We start from the raw sequence: 15086 nt of genomic DNA on the forward strand, positions 1-15086 counted from the left end.
CTGATCACTTTCGTGGGCTCCCCAAGCTGTGACTGCAGTTGGCCTGGAAGCCCTGAGCGCCCACTCTGCCTCCCCAGCGCGCTCCTAGCCCAGGGCTCTAGCGCCTCGGCGGGACACGCTGTGGCTCAGCTACAGGACTGGGGCCTCGGGGTAAATCCTCTCCTCCCCCTTCTCCGCGTACTGCCCTGCCCTCTCCCTGCAGCAGGCGGCTCCCGTGCTTGAGCCCTGCTCTCGGCAGAAGACACCTGCGCTTCCTTCCCCACCCTTCTCCTCCGCCCTTTTCGTTGCGGTTTCTCCCCGGCCTTGGGGAGCTCGGGAGCGGCAGCTGAAGGAGGAGCAGGGGAGGAGGGAGAAGGCGAGGAGGAGTAAGGGCGGGGTGGGTGGGGAGACAGCCGAGAGGGTGTGGACTGGCAGCCACTCTGCAGCTGGTCGCCGGGGACCCGATCCCTCCCGCGTGCCCGAGTGATGGAGGGGAAGACATTCGCTTAGACACACACACACGCGCGCACACAGCTGGGCACGTCTGCCGGAGGCAGCCGCCGGGGGCCGGGCGGCGGCCTGACAGCAGCAGCCGCGGGGAGCCGGGCGCCCACACAGCTTGGCCCCGGCGGCTCCAAGACCCAGGAAGGGAAGATCCCAGCCGCTCTGACTGTTGCTCTTTTAGGCAGATCGGGAGGAAGCAGGCTGCCCGAGGACCTGTCACCGCGGACGCAGGAGGCTCTCCGCTCGGCGCTCAGAGTCCAGGGCCGCGCCGGTGCCGGCGAGGGGAGAGGAGGATGCTCACCTCCGCCCGCAGAGCGTCTGCGGGCCCTGACACTGCGCGGACTCCGGCTCCCGCGGCAGCCCCTGTTGTGCCCGCGCCGCGGGAGCGCGCCCTGTCGTACCTGCCTCCAGCCTCTCCGGCAAGTGCAGGAAACGCGCCCTAAACTCCACTACTTCTCGCCCGCCTCCTCCCCTTCTCGGATCCCCGCCCCGGACCTCGCAGCCGCCGGCGTGTAGGACCCGCCCGCCTCTTACTCTCACGCGCGCACGCACTGCCCCGCTCGCTCGCTCCCATTCAAGCAGACTGGCTCTCCGTGCAGCCAAAGCCCAGGGCATCCGAAACTACTGGACCAACTGCCACCGCGACTGCAGGAGGCACCCGTGGCCCGGCGCGACTCGTCGCTGGTCCCCGCACCCTGGACTCTCGCTCGCGCCGCAGCCGCCGGAGACCTCGGTGAGCAGGGCTTGCTGCCCGCCTCGCGCCAGGGAGGGGCTCGAGCCCCCTGGGGGCTGATGGTTCGTAGATTAGTGGGGAAATGGGAAGGGAGGAGGTCTCCAAGGGGTGACCTGCTGTGATGCCAGCCAAAGCGCTTTGTGGGGCGCGGTTCTCTTGGGCACTGCCTGGGGGAGACTTTTGAGACGTTCTCTGGGGCTTGGGGTTAAACTAGTGCCAGACGGAAAACGGCAGGGATGATTCTCGGGGTAAATTGAGACTCACTGGTGTCAGTCTGTCTGTCTCCTTGAGCTGGGCGCAGCGCTCTGGGTTCTCTTTGAGGGAGGGAGGACACGCGTTAACTGCGTTCAGCAGAGTTTGGGGGCCCGCACACAGTCACTTCCTAGAGTGGCTGTGGGGCTGTCGCTTGGAGCGCGAGACGGCTCTGGGCGAGTTCGGGGCCTCCAGGCGGGAGGAGAGGGCAAGCAGCGGGCAGGCAAAAGCTCTGCGAACTTGCGGGTGGGGTGCATTCTCCGCCCCGCAGGCCCCCCACCCCTCAAAGTACCAGTCCCCGCCCCAGGGCAGCCCCAGTTCACGCAGCCCTTCCCACCCACCCCCGACACACACACGCCCGCGCGCACACACATTCAGGAGGTGGATTCAATGGAGTGGGTGGTCATACCGTTGTTACTGAAAAGTGCGCGAGGTCGCTGTGGCTACTGACTGGAGCGCAGAGACTTCCGCTTCTGGCACTTGGGCGACCGCCTGCGTTTAGGGAAGCGAGGAAGGAGCGCCCAGCCCCCTGCGCATGCCTCTACCTGAAGGTTCCAGGTGCAGAGCAAACAAACCCCTGTCGCAACTCCGGAATCACTTCGCCTTGGTGGACCCCGCTCTCTGGCTTCCCTCTTTGAGTGCTTATGGGTGCCCACCCAAGGGAGCTGCCGCTCAGATCCCGGTCTCCCTAGTACTAACCTGGTGGGTCGGACTCTCTCTCTCTCTTCTTCCCTTCCTCTCCCTCTCCGCATACCAGCTTCTTCATGGAAAACATTGATCCCGTAAGGAGAGGTTTAATATTTGCAAAGTGCTTTATATCATATTACTTTGTGGATACATTTAATTGCACTGTAACTCTTCTCTGATTTATGTAAACTTAGTTGGATAAATAGCGAGCAGGGTCGGGTTGGGGGTGGGAGCAAGAGTGGGTGGGCGTTCTTTCTCTAAAGGTGCTCTTATCTAAACTGATTTGCTAGAAGTAATTTAAAGCTGGTGCTTCTGAAAGCTTTTTTTGCTCAGTAGTTTTGACATATTTCAGGGCTTTAGACAAATGTTTCCACAGTACAATTTATTTCAAGTATATTCAGCTTCTATTCCAAGAAAAAGTTGAAAATAATGAAAGGGATTACAAAATTGGATATCAAAACTATTTGAATGTTTTTATTGGCATCAATTATGTTGTAGCAGATTTTGTTTAAGTTGCCATAGTGGTTCTTCCTGGTGAAGCTTTTAAAAGGAGAAATGAAAGCAATGCTACGTACCTCCAAGTGACTGAGCAGCAGGGTAGGCTTCTTTAGGAATATGGAGTCATTCACTAGTGAACTGATGAAGACAGAGGAAAACATTATAAGAAACATAATGATGGGAAAGAAACTGTGGCTTAAAACCAACTGCTTCACCTGCAGAGGGTCTTAACAGTCAACAACAACAACAACAAACTTCTCTGGCCCCTTCTAGATTACTCTGAGTTATTTAAAAATACTCTTTCCTGGATTAATAACATATTTAGAAACATCATCAATAATGTAATGTTTTCAAATAGTTGCCTAAAGTAGATTATATGGGAAATTACCAGCATACTCTTCAGAGTTTTGCAAAAGTGCTAGGATCATGGTTTCTAGGTTAAGCCAGACGTCATGCTTACATTTTAATGTGGAAATTACTCCCTTTGACTTCTTTATGAGAAGGTGCTGCCCACAGAGAGTTGACTATGCTTGCATTATTGTTCGTACCATTTTGCAGGCATACACAGATGTTTTTGAATGAATAATCTTCTTACTCACTGAATTTTCACTCATTCAAAAAGTATTTACTGAGCGCAGGAGTACACACAAAGCTGAGCTGAGTGTTATTTTAAATAACACGGAAGAGTTTTCAATGGAAGCAGGGTGCTTACTCCTACACTGTGTAAAAAGAACAGCAGAACAGTGACTTACTTAAGGAAGCAGCATTTTGCCCAAAGTAGGTGGTCAATCATGAGTTGTTGACTCAAAAATCATATAAGCTGTTCACTAGCCAGCTTTGTTTTCACCGTAAATCTCAACATTATTCTTAACACACTGTGTCATTTAGCTATGACTCAACTTCAGAGAATTGATGTTGACTTTAATCCTGTCACTCTTTGTCTGAATACTTTGGAGAAATAGAACTATCTGTGCACTGCTCTAGCTTTCCCTGTGTGATTTCTGTGGAGCAGTGCTGGATCTGCATATGTCATTAGTATTCATTTATGAGTAAATGCAAATGTTCCTGTTGTATTGAGAAAGCAAACCTGAATTCATAGGATGCAACAAATTTTATGCTCCTTTTCTCATCCTTTTATTTTTATAATCTCAGAAACAATAACATCTCTTATATGTTCAATTATATGTACAAGAGCAGATAAGAAAAATGGTTATTCAGGGTCCATTAGAAAGAGGGAAATGTGTTATGGAAATTTTAGTTGAGAAGAATTCTCTGACTCTTGTGGAAGGTCTGGTGAGGTAGTCTTTTATTTTAGAGATGCTTATTCATGAATGAAGTAACTCTCAAGGTAACTTCCTAATAAAATGAGATAGCAATCCCTTAGTAAAAGGGACACTTGCTAAAATCGATACTAAAATCTCTGGGTATGAGCAGTAACACTATTATGCCATTGAAATTATGTGAACACTTGCATATTTTATTTGTGCATAATTTTTAAAATTTCTCTTTAAAACTTATTCAAATATTTCATATTCTGAGATTATTGCAATTAAATGAGTTCTTGTCTGTTAATGGAATTATAGAGGTTTTTTTGTTTTAAGTAAAGGTGAATAGTTTGAAAAGAGAGAACAGGTCAGGTAAAGAAATTATTATTCAAACCTCAGATTTATCTTCATTCAAGTTCTGTCCTTTTTTGCTGGGGAAGTAAAGTGACAGTTGCTTAGTTCTGTCCGACTCTTCGCAACTCCATGGACTATACAGTCCATGGAATTCTCCAGGCCAGAATACTGGAGTGGGTACCTGTTTCCTTCTCCAGGGTTTGCTGGGGAGAGGAACCTTAAAACCAAAATAACCTATGGTTTATTTCACTAATTTCACTATGACCTAAATTGTTACTATTGAGAAAAAATCCTACACTGCATTGTAATTTTTCTGTGAATTTAATACAGATTCTTTAAAACCAGCAAAAGTGTAACTTTTCCCTCCCCCTGAAATCCAATTTAACTGTTGACAAATTTTGCTCACTCTGGAATAGATATTTGTTTCTGAGGGTCATGATGTTATCCTAACCTTTATAGCAGGAGCGCAATTAAAGGAAACTATTAAGACGTGGAGTTGAAAATCACTGATCTAACTGAAAACCATTTCAGAGCAGCTAACATTTATCAAAAGTAGAAGTAAAAGATTCTGTCTGGAGATCCATATAATGTATAGGCAGGATAAATGAACCTCTCTAAACCTCAAATGCAAGTTCCATTATCATGTCTTAATTAACATTTGGTAGAATGGTACAGTTTTTCCTCTTCTTAAAAAGTTTTATGAAAGAAAACTCTGTCAATATTAAAAGATGGTTACAGAGTTTGTTTGACTTTAGGCCATTTTACCCAGATATTGTGTGGGAAGTAGGTAAGTTACACATATACATATACACATGTGTACATGTATACATATAAAATACATCTTTATATTTATATATGTATTTATATTTAGGTATATATCTACATTTTGTCTAAAAACTCTTTTTTTAAAGATTTTTTTGATGTGGATCATTTTAAAAGTCTTTATTGAATTTGTTACAATGTTGCCTCTGTTTTATGTTTTTTGGTGTTTTGGTCAGGAGGCATGTGGGATCTTAGCTCCCCAACCAGGGATCGAACCCACAGCCCCCTGCATTGGAAGGGGAAGTCTTAACCACTGGACAAGTGACAAGTGAAGTTGCTCAGTCACGTACGACTCTTTGCGATCCCATGGACTGTAGCCTACCCGGCTCCTCCATCCATGGAATTTTTCCAGGCGAGAGTACTGGAGTGGGTTGCCATTTCCTTTTACAGGGGATCTTCCTGACCCGGGGATCGAACCCAGGTCTCCCGCATTTCAGGCAGACGCTTTACCCTCTGAGCCACCTTGAAATCCCTTGTCTAATAACTTTGAACAATAGGAAGAGTCCTCTTGGTGGCATAAGTGGTTTGTGAGGTCAGCATTAGCTGGAGAATGGTACTTATTAAATGCTCAACTAGTCTTGATGTTAAAAATGGGGAGGGTACTAAACTTTTTTGAACAAGTTATTTAAAAAAACACATCATAATCTTTAGTATGTGCTTGACACTGTCCAAAGAACTTTGATAATGTAACTCAATTCTGGTAGCCGCCCTGCTCTCCCCAGAGAGAAAATAAGTAGATAAAGCAGGTGTTTTTTTTTTTTTTTTTTTTTTTTTATCCTCATTTAGCCAGTGAGGAAGATGAGGCTCAGCAAGCCTAAATAGATGGCTGAAGCCCCACAGCTACAAAATGGCAGAGCTGGTGTGTGGGCCCAGGCCGTCCACTGTGCTGTGCTGCTGCTTCTGAACAGATGTTTTTTGGTTTGTCTGTTTGTTTGTTTCAGTTTTCTTAAACCGGGAACCAAAGGGGGGCCCCGTTAAGTTGTAAAGCAAACGCATTCTAGCAACTGAGATTTATGACAGTTTTCAAATTAGAGTGAATTCTTAAGGAATTCATAAGGAAGGCAATTGGCATGAAGTGCAGAAATAACCTGAACTAGGGCAATGCTAGATCAGTGCTATAGCTTAATGCAGTTTTTAATGGACTCAATAATTTTCTTAGGTTCAACTACTTTTTAAAATTAGGTAACTTAAGAACTGATGCCATATTTAAGTAGTTTTAATGGCTCAGAGGTTGTGATACTGACTGTTTTATGTTTCCCATAATATCCTTATAATGTGGACTTTTTGCATAGAGGTCAGTGTTATGTGTTCCTATATGGTACTTGCCAGAGGAACAGAGTTTAATGTGAAGGTGTGAAATGAGACTTATTCTGCTCTGACCCATGTGTCATACAGTAAGCATCCAATTAATGTTTACTGCATGAACTAATGAAGGATTTTCTAGAAGTTGATAGTCCAGAAACTTTACATATCTTTATAATTGCACAGTTTTAAGGTTGTGATTTAATATTGTATAGACTTTTTTATTTGTCATGATGACCTCAGGGCATTACCATCTAGAGACCCTGGAATAACAATCTTTATAAGATTGAGTGGCCTGAGATGAAGGAAGAGGGTGGGGAAGGAAAGTAAAATGATAAATTGATTAAAATGTTTAAATTTAGAAGTTGACAAAAGGAAAACTGCCTGTAATTATACCTTTTATTTTTTAAAGGCATATAAGACATAATCAACATTAAGTAATAGAATCTTTACACTGCTAATGGAGTAGCATTACAACTCTCCTATCATAAATATTAACAATCTTACTATTTGAGTATAGTTTAGGGAACTATTTAGAAACATATTAAAATGTCACTGTAATACTCTTTGCCATAGCTAAATCAAGTCAATAAAAAATCACAGTAATTCTGAATGTGCTTCACATAAATATTGTGTTTATCACAGGAGAGGAACAGTACAGGCAGGCCTGGCTGAATTAGAATCCCTGTTTCACAGCTTGTTGGCTGTGGGGTCTTGGACGTATTACCTAACCTTTCTAGTTCCTGGTAATCTGATCTGTTACATGGTTATGGAAATAGCATTCTAGGTTTCTCTATATCTAGGTTTGATAATATATGGAAAATGCCTAGCATGTAGTGTCATATACAGTGAAGATTCAGGAGGTTGTAACTGATGTCACTGTTACCATCATAATCTTTAAATTACTGTAACATCATCAGCAGTGGTTAAACATAATGGGTACATTGTTCTCTCTTTATCTGTTTATCAGTCTGTCTATGTGTGTGTGTGTGTCTGTGTGTATTGAATTGGCTGTTCTCCATTGCAAAGCATAGGTTCTGTGGATACTCTTATAGTTGAAAAAGGCTATGAATAGAAGAAATAAGTGTTTCAGACTTAAGCGTTACTGGATATAAACCACAGAAATGGAGAGGAAGCTTTAGGATGGCTACTTCACAATATTTTTTTCTTGCAAGGTCCAGCTATGTATGCTCACACAATTCTTTGGAAGATATATCCTCTTATACAAATACAATAAACAAGGAAGAGCGAAAGGTTTACTAAAAGCAACTGTTATATTTATCTGTTTATACCTTATGAGTAGAAGTATTAGGATGCACAAAAATTTCTTTCTTTTTTATACTTTTATACCATTTTCATGGATTAAAGTAAAAAAGCTATTTCCTAACTCTAATGATTAAATTTGAGTAACTCAATTTAAAAGTTTAATTTTATTCTTAGTTTTTTTTTCTATAACTCATTAATTCCAGTAGCCAGTTGGCTATCCTCAGTTTATAAAGCTTCCATTTATTCCTCCATTTATTTTGTCCTAATGAATGTACTTATTTACCTCTTTTTCTCTGTAGAAATAATAAATGATAATAGCTAATTGACATTTACTGATGTACCAAGCTTTGTACAGGTCTTAACACATTACTTCCCCACAATGCAATCAATGGAATATGTGTCATTAGTAGTTCCATTTCACAGATGAGGAAACTGAGGCCCAGAGATGTCCTCTAGCTAGAGGGGTGGAGCCATAATCTAAACCCATGCCATCTGGCCTAGAGCCCACACTTAGCCACACCAACAGATGTCTGAGTAGCAATTAGCCCCTACACACCATCCCTGTATTTCTGGGCCTAGAAACCCATGCCTTCCTATTTCCTTGTGTTTTCCTTGCAACAAAAGAGGGGTTTATCTTCGATAAAGGTTAATTTCCTGACTTTATCACCCTATTTTTCTGTGTATGTATATCACTGTTTTCCTATGTATGTACAGTGGACATGAGAGCAAAGAATGAAACTAGATTTTTAGTAAACTATTGGATCTGTTTTCAGTAGATTTATGTTGGTTGCCAAGATCCTGCTACATAGTTGCATTTATGCTTCCCATGCAGTGGTAGCAGATCACCAGTCCATGCTACTAGAATTTCTGCATCTGGTGAGTCAGCTGCCTGTGACCTGAACTTCTTAACTACCTCACTTCTTTCTGAGCTGAATGAAATAGAATGGGACCAAAGAGCCCTGGGGGAAGCTTAGAGAAGCAGAAGGCTCACCACAGGGAGCTTTGGAGTTCCTAAAGGATTACGCCCTCCTGAGAGTAGCTGGAAAAGGCCTGAGAACTGTTTCATGGGCCCCTGAATGAGTGCCTCTCAAGCGGCAGGGATTGTCCCCTTTTTCTTGGCACATGGTTTAATGGGGTAGACTCAGAGATTCTCCTTTCATGCATCCAGAACCTGGAGAGCAGACCACTGAGGGATCCACAGAAGGAAGGATAGAAGGAGGAAGGCAGAGGCAGAAAACAGGGCAGATAAGGGAGATGTGAGGAGGTGAAAGGCCAGCAGATACCTCGGTAACCAGTGGGAGTAGTTATTTTCATTTTATGTTTATTCAGGTATAGTTACAATCTTCTGTTCCCAAATCTAGCCTACATATGCAGTACCCATGTAACCCTGCTATGACTTTTTAAAAGGAAGGACATTATTGCTTATAGTCCTGATCTGGCACACCATAATGAGCTAATAAAGATTAGCTATAATTATTGCTTGATTGTCTATAGACAGAATTACTTTCCTTAATCAGGTATTTATCTTATTCTCATACACCATATACTCTGAAATGGACGACTAGACAGTCAAAGGTTACTTGGCAGCATTCAGTTTTGAAATTTCTGAATTCTGCAAATACTTGCATCCTTTGAATAACAGATACACAGCTCTGTACTTAACCAACAGTGAGATCAAGAGTTCAAGGATTTTCATACAACATTACTTTCTTAATGTTACCTCTTCTCAAATACTTTGTTATTTTGCTTTTCTGTACTGGCAGTGTCATCTGTCCAGATACCCAAGAAAAGTGAGAAAATAGAAAAAAAATCACAGTAGCAACACAAGTAACTTGGGATCATCTTGTATTTTTCCTTCTCTTCCTCTAGTCTGTCACCTAGACATGACAGTCGCCTTTTGAACATCTACCTACCTACCAGCCCCAATTCTACTGCTTTAGTTGAAGCCATAAGAATTTCTCACCTGAATTACTAGCTTCCTTATTAGCTTTGTATCTCCATCTTCCTCAGTGCTTCTAAAATTCTTTCCTGAATGCAAACCTAATGATGTAATTCCCCTGCTTTATAGCCTGTAGCATCCTTTGTAAGCAGGATAAAGTTCAGGCTAGTTCAACCTTCAAAGCCCTTACTATTTCAATGGCCTGGCCTGGGACTCATCTCCTATCACTTGCTATGTCTCTGCAATTGAGCAATTCCAAGCAAAGAATATTTTAGGATTTGAAACAACTCAACTGAAATTCCATCACCTCCACTAGCTTTGTTTGTAGTGATGCTTCCTAAGACCCACTTGGCTTTGCATTCCAGGATGTCTGACTCCAGGTGAGTGATCATGCCATCGTGGTTATTTGGGTCATGAAGATCTTTTTGTGTAGTTTTTCTGTGTGTTCTTGCCACCTCTTCTTAATATCTTCTGCTTCTGTTAGGTCCATACTATTTGTGTCTTTTATTGTGCCTATCTTTGCATGAAATGTTCCCTTGGTATCTCTAATTTTCTTGAAGAGATCTCTAGTCTTCCCATTCTATTGTTTTCCTGTATTTCTTTGCACTGATCACTGAGGAAGGCTTTCTTATCTCTCCTTGCTATTCTTTGGAACTCTGCATTCAAATATGTATATCTTTCCTTTTCTCCTTTGCCTTTAGCTTCTTTTCTTTTCACAGCTATTTGTAAGGCTTCCTCAGACAACCATTTTGCCCTTTTGCATTTCTTTTTCTTGGGGATGGTCTTGATATCTACCTCCTGTACAACGTCACGAACCTCCGTCGATAGTTCTTCAGGCACCAATGATGCTGTGAAAGTGCTGTACTCAATATGCCAGCAAATTGGAAAACTCAGCAGTGGCCACAGGACTGGAAAAGGTCAGTTTTCATTCCAATCCCAAAGAAAGGCAATGCCAAAGAATGCTCAAACTATTGCACTCATCTCACATGCTAGTAAAGTAATGCTCAAAATTCTCCAAGCCAATCTTCAACAATATGTGAACCATGAACTTCCAGATGTTCAAGCTGGATTTAGAAAAGGCAGAGGAACCAGAGATGAAATTGCCAACATCCATTGGATCATTGAAAAAGCAAGAGATTTCCAGAAAAGCATCTACTGCTTTATTGACTATCCCAAAGCCTTTGACTGTGTGGATCACAACAAGCTCTAGAAAATTCTTAAAGAGACGGGAATACCAGGCCACCTGACCTGCCTCTTGAGAAATCTGTATGCAGGTCAAAAAGCAATAGTTAGAACTGGACATGGAACAGACTGGAACAGACTGATTCCAAATTGGGAAAGGAGTACGTCAGGCTGTATATTGTTACCCTGCTTATTTAACTTATATGCAGAGTACATCATGAGAAATGCTGGGCTGGATGAAGCACAAGCTGGAATCAAGATTGCCGGGAGAAATATCAATAACCTCAGATATGCAGATGACACCACCCATTATGGCAGAAAGTGAAGAAGAACTAAAGAGCCTCTTGATGAAAGTGAAAGAGGAGAGTGAAAAAGTTGGCTTAAAGCTCAACATTCAGAAAACTAAGATCTTGGCATGTAGTCCCATCATTTCATGGCAAATAGATGGGGAAACAGTAGAAACAGTGACATAATTTATTTTCTTGGGCTCTAAAATCACTGCAGATGGTGACTGCAGCCATGCAATTAAAAGATGCTTGCTCCTTGGAAGAAAAGCTATGACCAACCTAGACAGCATATTAAAAAACAGAGACATTACTTTGCCAACAAAGGTCCATCTAGTCAAAGCTATGGTTTTTCCAGTGGTCGTGTATGGATGTGAGAATTGGACTATAAAGAAAGCTGAGCACTGAAGAATTGATGCTTCTGAACTGTGTTGTTGGAGAAGACTCTTGAGAGTCCCTTGGACTGCAAGGAGATCCAACCAGTCCATCCTAAAGGAAATTGGTCCTGAATATTCATTGGAAGGACTGATGCTGAAGCTGAAACTCCAATACTGTGGCCACCTGATGCAAAGAACTGACTCATCTGAAAAGACGCTGTTGCTGGGAAAGATTGAAGGCAGGAGGAGAAGGGGACGACAGAGGATGAGATGGCTGGATAGCATCACCGACTCGATGGATGTGAGTTTGAGTAAACTCCAGGAGTTGGTGATGGACAGGGAGGCCTGATGTGCTGCAGTCCATGGGGTCACAAAGAGTTGGACACAACTGAGCAACTGAACTGAACTGAACTGAACTGAAGCAAAGAATAGCTCACAAGTCCATGACTTTGCACATACCAGCCCCTGTGCCAAGAGGGTTCTCTGCTTGTCTAACTTCTTATCTTCCTTACCACTTCTCTTGTTTTCTTATCCCTCTCCTTTGCAACTCCCCACACCCACTCTGAGCTAGGATGGGATAGTTTTCTTATCCTTTATTATGTATAGTACAGACCATAGTCTATAGAATTATTTATTTGTTAATGGCCCCCTAATGTATGTATGTATACACATACTCCTCCCAACCTCCACCAGTGCCTGCCCTGCACCTTCATCCCTCACCCAACACAAAGCTGGTATAGACATTCTGGTAGCTGTACATATAGTACAGCTATCCACATATACGTAGTCTTTGTGCCAGGACTCTTTTGGTATTTAAAGTAGGCCTGACTTTAAAGTAGAAGAAGGACACTTTTTGTTGTTCGAGAAGAGAAGCAAGTGTGTTTTATAACTTCAGTTGGCAAAAGGGCCCCTGGTGTAGGAGAGAGTGTAAGGCAGAGAAAGGAATGGGAGATCTTTGCGTGTTGCCCTGTGGACGCTCATATGAGGAAACAAGGTCTATGTTCTCCCCACCTCAGTCCACACCAGACCACAGGTGGATAGTATGCCTCTTAGTCCCTGCTGTCTAAACACTTGCCACCAAGTATCACTTGCCAGCTTCGACCAGCTGGAGTGAGCAGCAAGAAACGACATCTGATAGCAGCTCAAGGTCATCACTCCTGCATCAGGCAGCTATTCACTGAGCACCTGCTGTCATCCAGGAATATCACTTAACTGATTCAAAGGACTGAGTTTGGCACATGCATGCGCGAGTGCTAAGCTGCTTCAGTTGTGTTCAACTGTTTGCTGCTCCATGGACTATAGCCCGCCAGGCTCCTCTGTCCATGGGATTCTCCAGGCGAGAATATTGGAGTGAGTTACCATTCCCTTCTCAAAGGGATCTTCCTGACCCTGGCATCAAACCTGGTTCTCCTGCATTGCAGGTGGATTCTTTACCATCTGAGCCACTAGGAAAACACGAGTTTGGCACATGACAGGCTATCAAAGATGCAGTGAAATTGTGGTTGTAGGAGCCCATAAAAGTCAGAAACTTTCAGAGGCCCTGCAACTATCCATTATTTGTCTTATTTTTTCCTTTGACTTCTTTTTAAGGAGCTCAGTGGCTATTCAGTGTGTTCTCTCTGAGATGCTGATCACTCAGAATTTTTAAGATTTTGGTTTTTTAGAACTATCTGGAATAACTCACATTTTCTCAGTAAAGGAGGTTAACATTTATTTCATGAAAAGGGAGAACTTATACCATTTCCAGTGGACCTTGCATCCCTTACCCAAAAGAAGAGTTCTGGGAAAAGGAATACAAGTTAGTGTCTTTTGCCTACTATATTTTAAAAATACATTTAAGTAGTTCTACTTTTTTATTACTAATATTTTCCCATCTGGATAGCTTTTTTTTTTCACCTGGGACAAATTATTAATTCTATTTAAAAAATGTGCTGTATTCAGAAGAGTAGTTGCCAAATTTGTTGGGACCTATAACAAGATAATTAATTATCCAGCTACATGAAGACTATTGGAGTGCTGGATGTAAAACAGATGGTGGGAGAAGAAGGATGAGGCAGTCAGGATGCTGTGAGGGGTGTGATAAGTCTCTCAGGCTGTGTGGGGTAAAGCCACTTGTGTGCCAAGCCTCCCTCAGACTCCCTGCTGCACGTATTTTTCCCCATTGATCCTGCCACTACTCCATCACTTCACTCCTTGAGACCCGGCTTCCCTGCCCCCCTGCCACCACATTCATTTTAAATGTCGAGAGAGAGTAAGCGGAGGTGAGGGCCAAAGGTCTGCTCCCCTTGGACCCTGGACACAATGCCAGCATCTGTGGCGGCCCCAGCGCCTATCCCATGGAGCAAGTCAGGCTGCCATTACCCGTGTCCTGACATTGCTTTTAGTCCTGCAGGTGTGGAGCTTTAAAGAGTTTGAGGTTCATTTTAGACTCAGTTAAGATAAATGAATATTACAAGTGAACGCCGTGCATTTTTTTGTTGTTGTTTGAAAATTTCAAAGACCTAACTTGAAGTCTAAACATTTCCCCAGAGAAAACCTGGTTGAATATCAGTGAAAAAATGCTTACAAGAAACTGTTACTACCCCCACCTCCCCCTGCCAACCTTTTCACACTGATCTTTCTCTGTGTTGAATCCAGTTAGTGTGAATTAGCAGGTACATTTATACGAAGCTCAATATTTGATGGTAGAGATTATAGTAACTTCCCTGTTGAGGATTTTCTTATAGATTACCATCATGATGCATTTCTAACTCTGTGAAAGTCAGAGTACTTGGTGGTAGGACAAAGGTGATGACATTTAGAGTTCAGATATTAAAAAAAAAAAAAAAAACTACAAAGTTTTTCACTCTTGCACCAGAATATACAGAATAATCTAGTTAAGATGTCTTCACAATAAAGTTACTCATTCATTATAAAAGAGTTCCTGATTTGAGGAAGTAGGCAGTCACCTTGCCTATCCCACCCTCTCAATATCAGACCCATCTTTTATCATTTAAAGTAGAGCTCCCTAAAATAGATTACACTGACAAGTAGTAATTACTGACAGCTGCATTTAATTAGCAAAGCAGATTCCTGCTCATGACAATAAAGTATTATTACATGTTTAGCATTAGCACTGGCAGTAAGAGAGGTGACTTTGCTAACATGGAACTAGAAAACCTGTTTTATTTATTTAAAAACACACAGAATTTGGCTGGAATTGAGCTTGTGCTACGTGGGAGTGTCTATGGTTACAAAACGAAAGAAAAACAGTAACTATAAAAGTGGTTTTTTTTAACAGGCAGATTGTACAAAGAATAAGAAATAGTCCAGTGCCAAACATTGGCCCCCAGTGTGGAATTGTGTGTCATTTTTTGTGTATCTGTGTGTGTTTGTGGGGCAGTCAGGGTCGCGGTTATGGAGGTGTTTGGGTGTCAGAGACAGAAATACAATTAACCCATGTAAATTAGTAATTTCTGGTTATGTTGATACTCTTGCTCTCCCTCTCTCCCTCCTCTCTTTTTTCCTTCTTTCCTTTTTTTTTGTACTTTAGCCTATACACAGCTCTGGTGGGATTCCAGAATCACAATAGGTGGTCAGTATTTTGAGCAAATATATACCACCTTCCTAACATCATCAATCTGCAGAGTGGAGAGCTGCTGC

General features: G+C 42.8%; 1 protein-coding gene across 6 annotated transcripts in view; it reads left to right on the top strand.

The window, feature by feature from the left end:
• Positions 1-387: 387 nt before the first annotated feature.
• Positions 388-15086, top strand: part of HS3ST5 (heparan sulfate-glucosamine 3-sulfotransferase 5) — a 296818-nt gene continuing 282119 nt past the window's right edge. For all 6 annotated transcript variants that reach the window (XM_027551164.1, XM_027551165.1, XM_027551167.1 and 3 more), the window contains exon 1: positions 388-1216. The gene's annotated coding sequence lies outside the window, so the exon portion shown is untranslated. The remainder of the gene's footprint in view (positions 1217-15086) is intronic.

The sequence above is a fragment of the Bos indicus x Bos taurus genome, chromosome 9 (genome assembly GCF_003369695.1).
Source record: "Bos indicus x Bos taurus breed Angus x Brahman F1 hybrid chromosome 9, Bos_hybrid_MaternalHap_v2.0, whole genome shotgun sequence".
Classification (NCBI taxonomy): domain Eukaryota; kingdom Metazoa; phylum Chordata; class Mammalia; order Artiodactyla; family Bovidae; genus Bos; species Bos indicus x Bos taurus.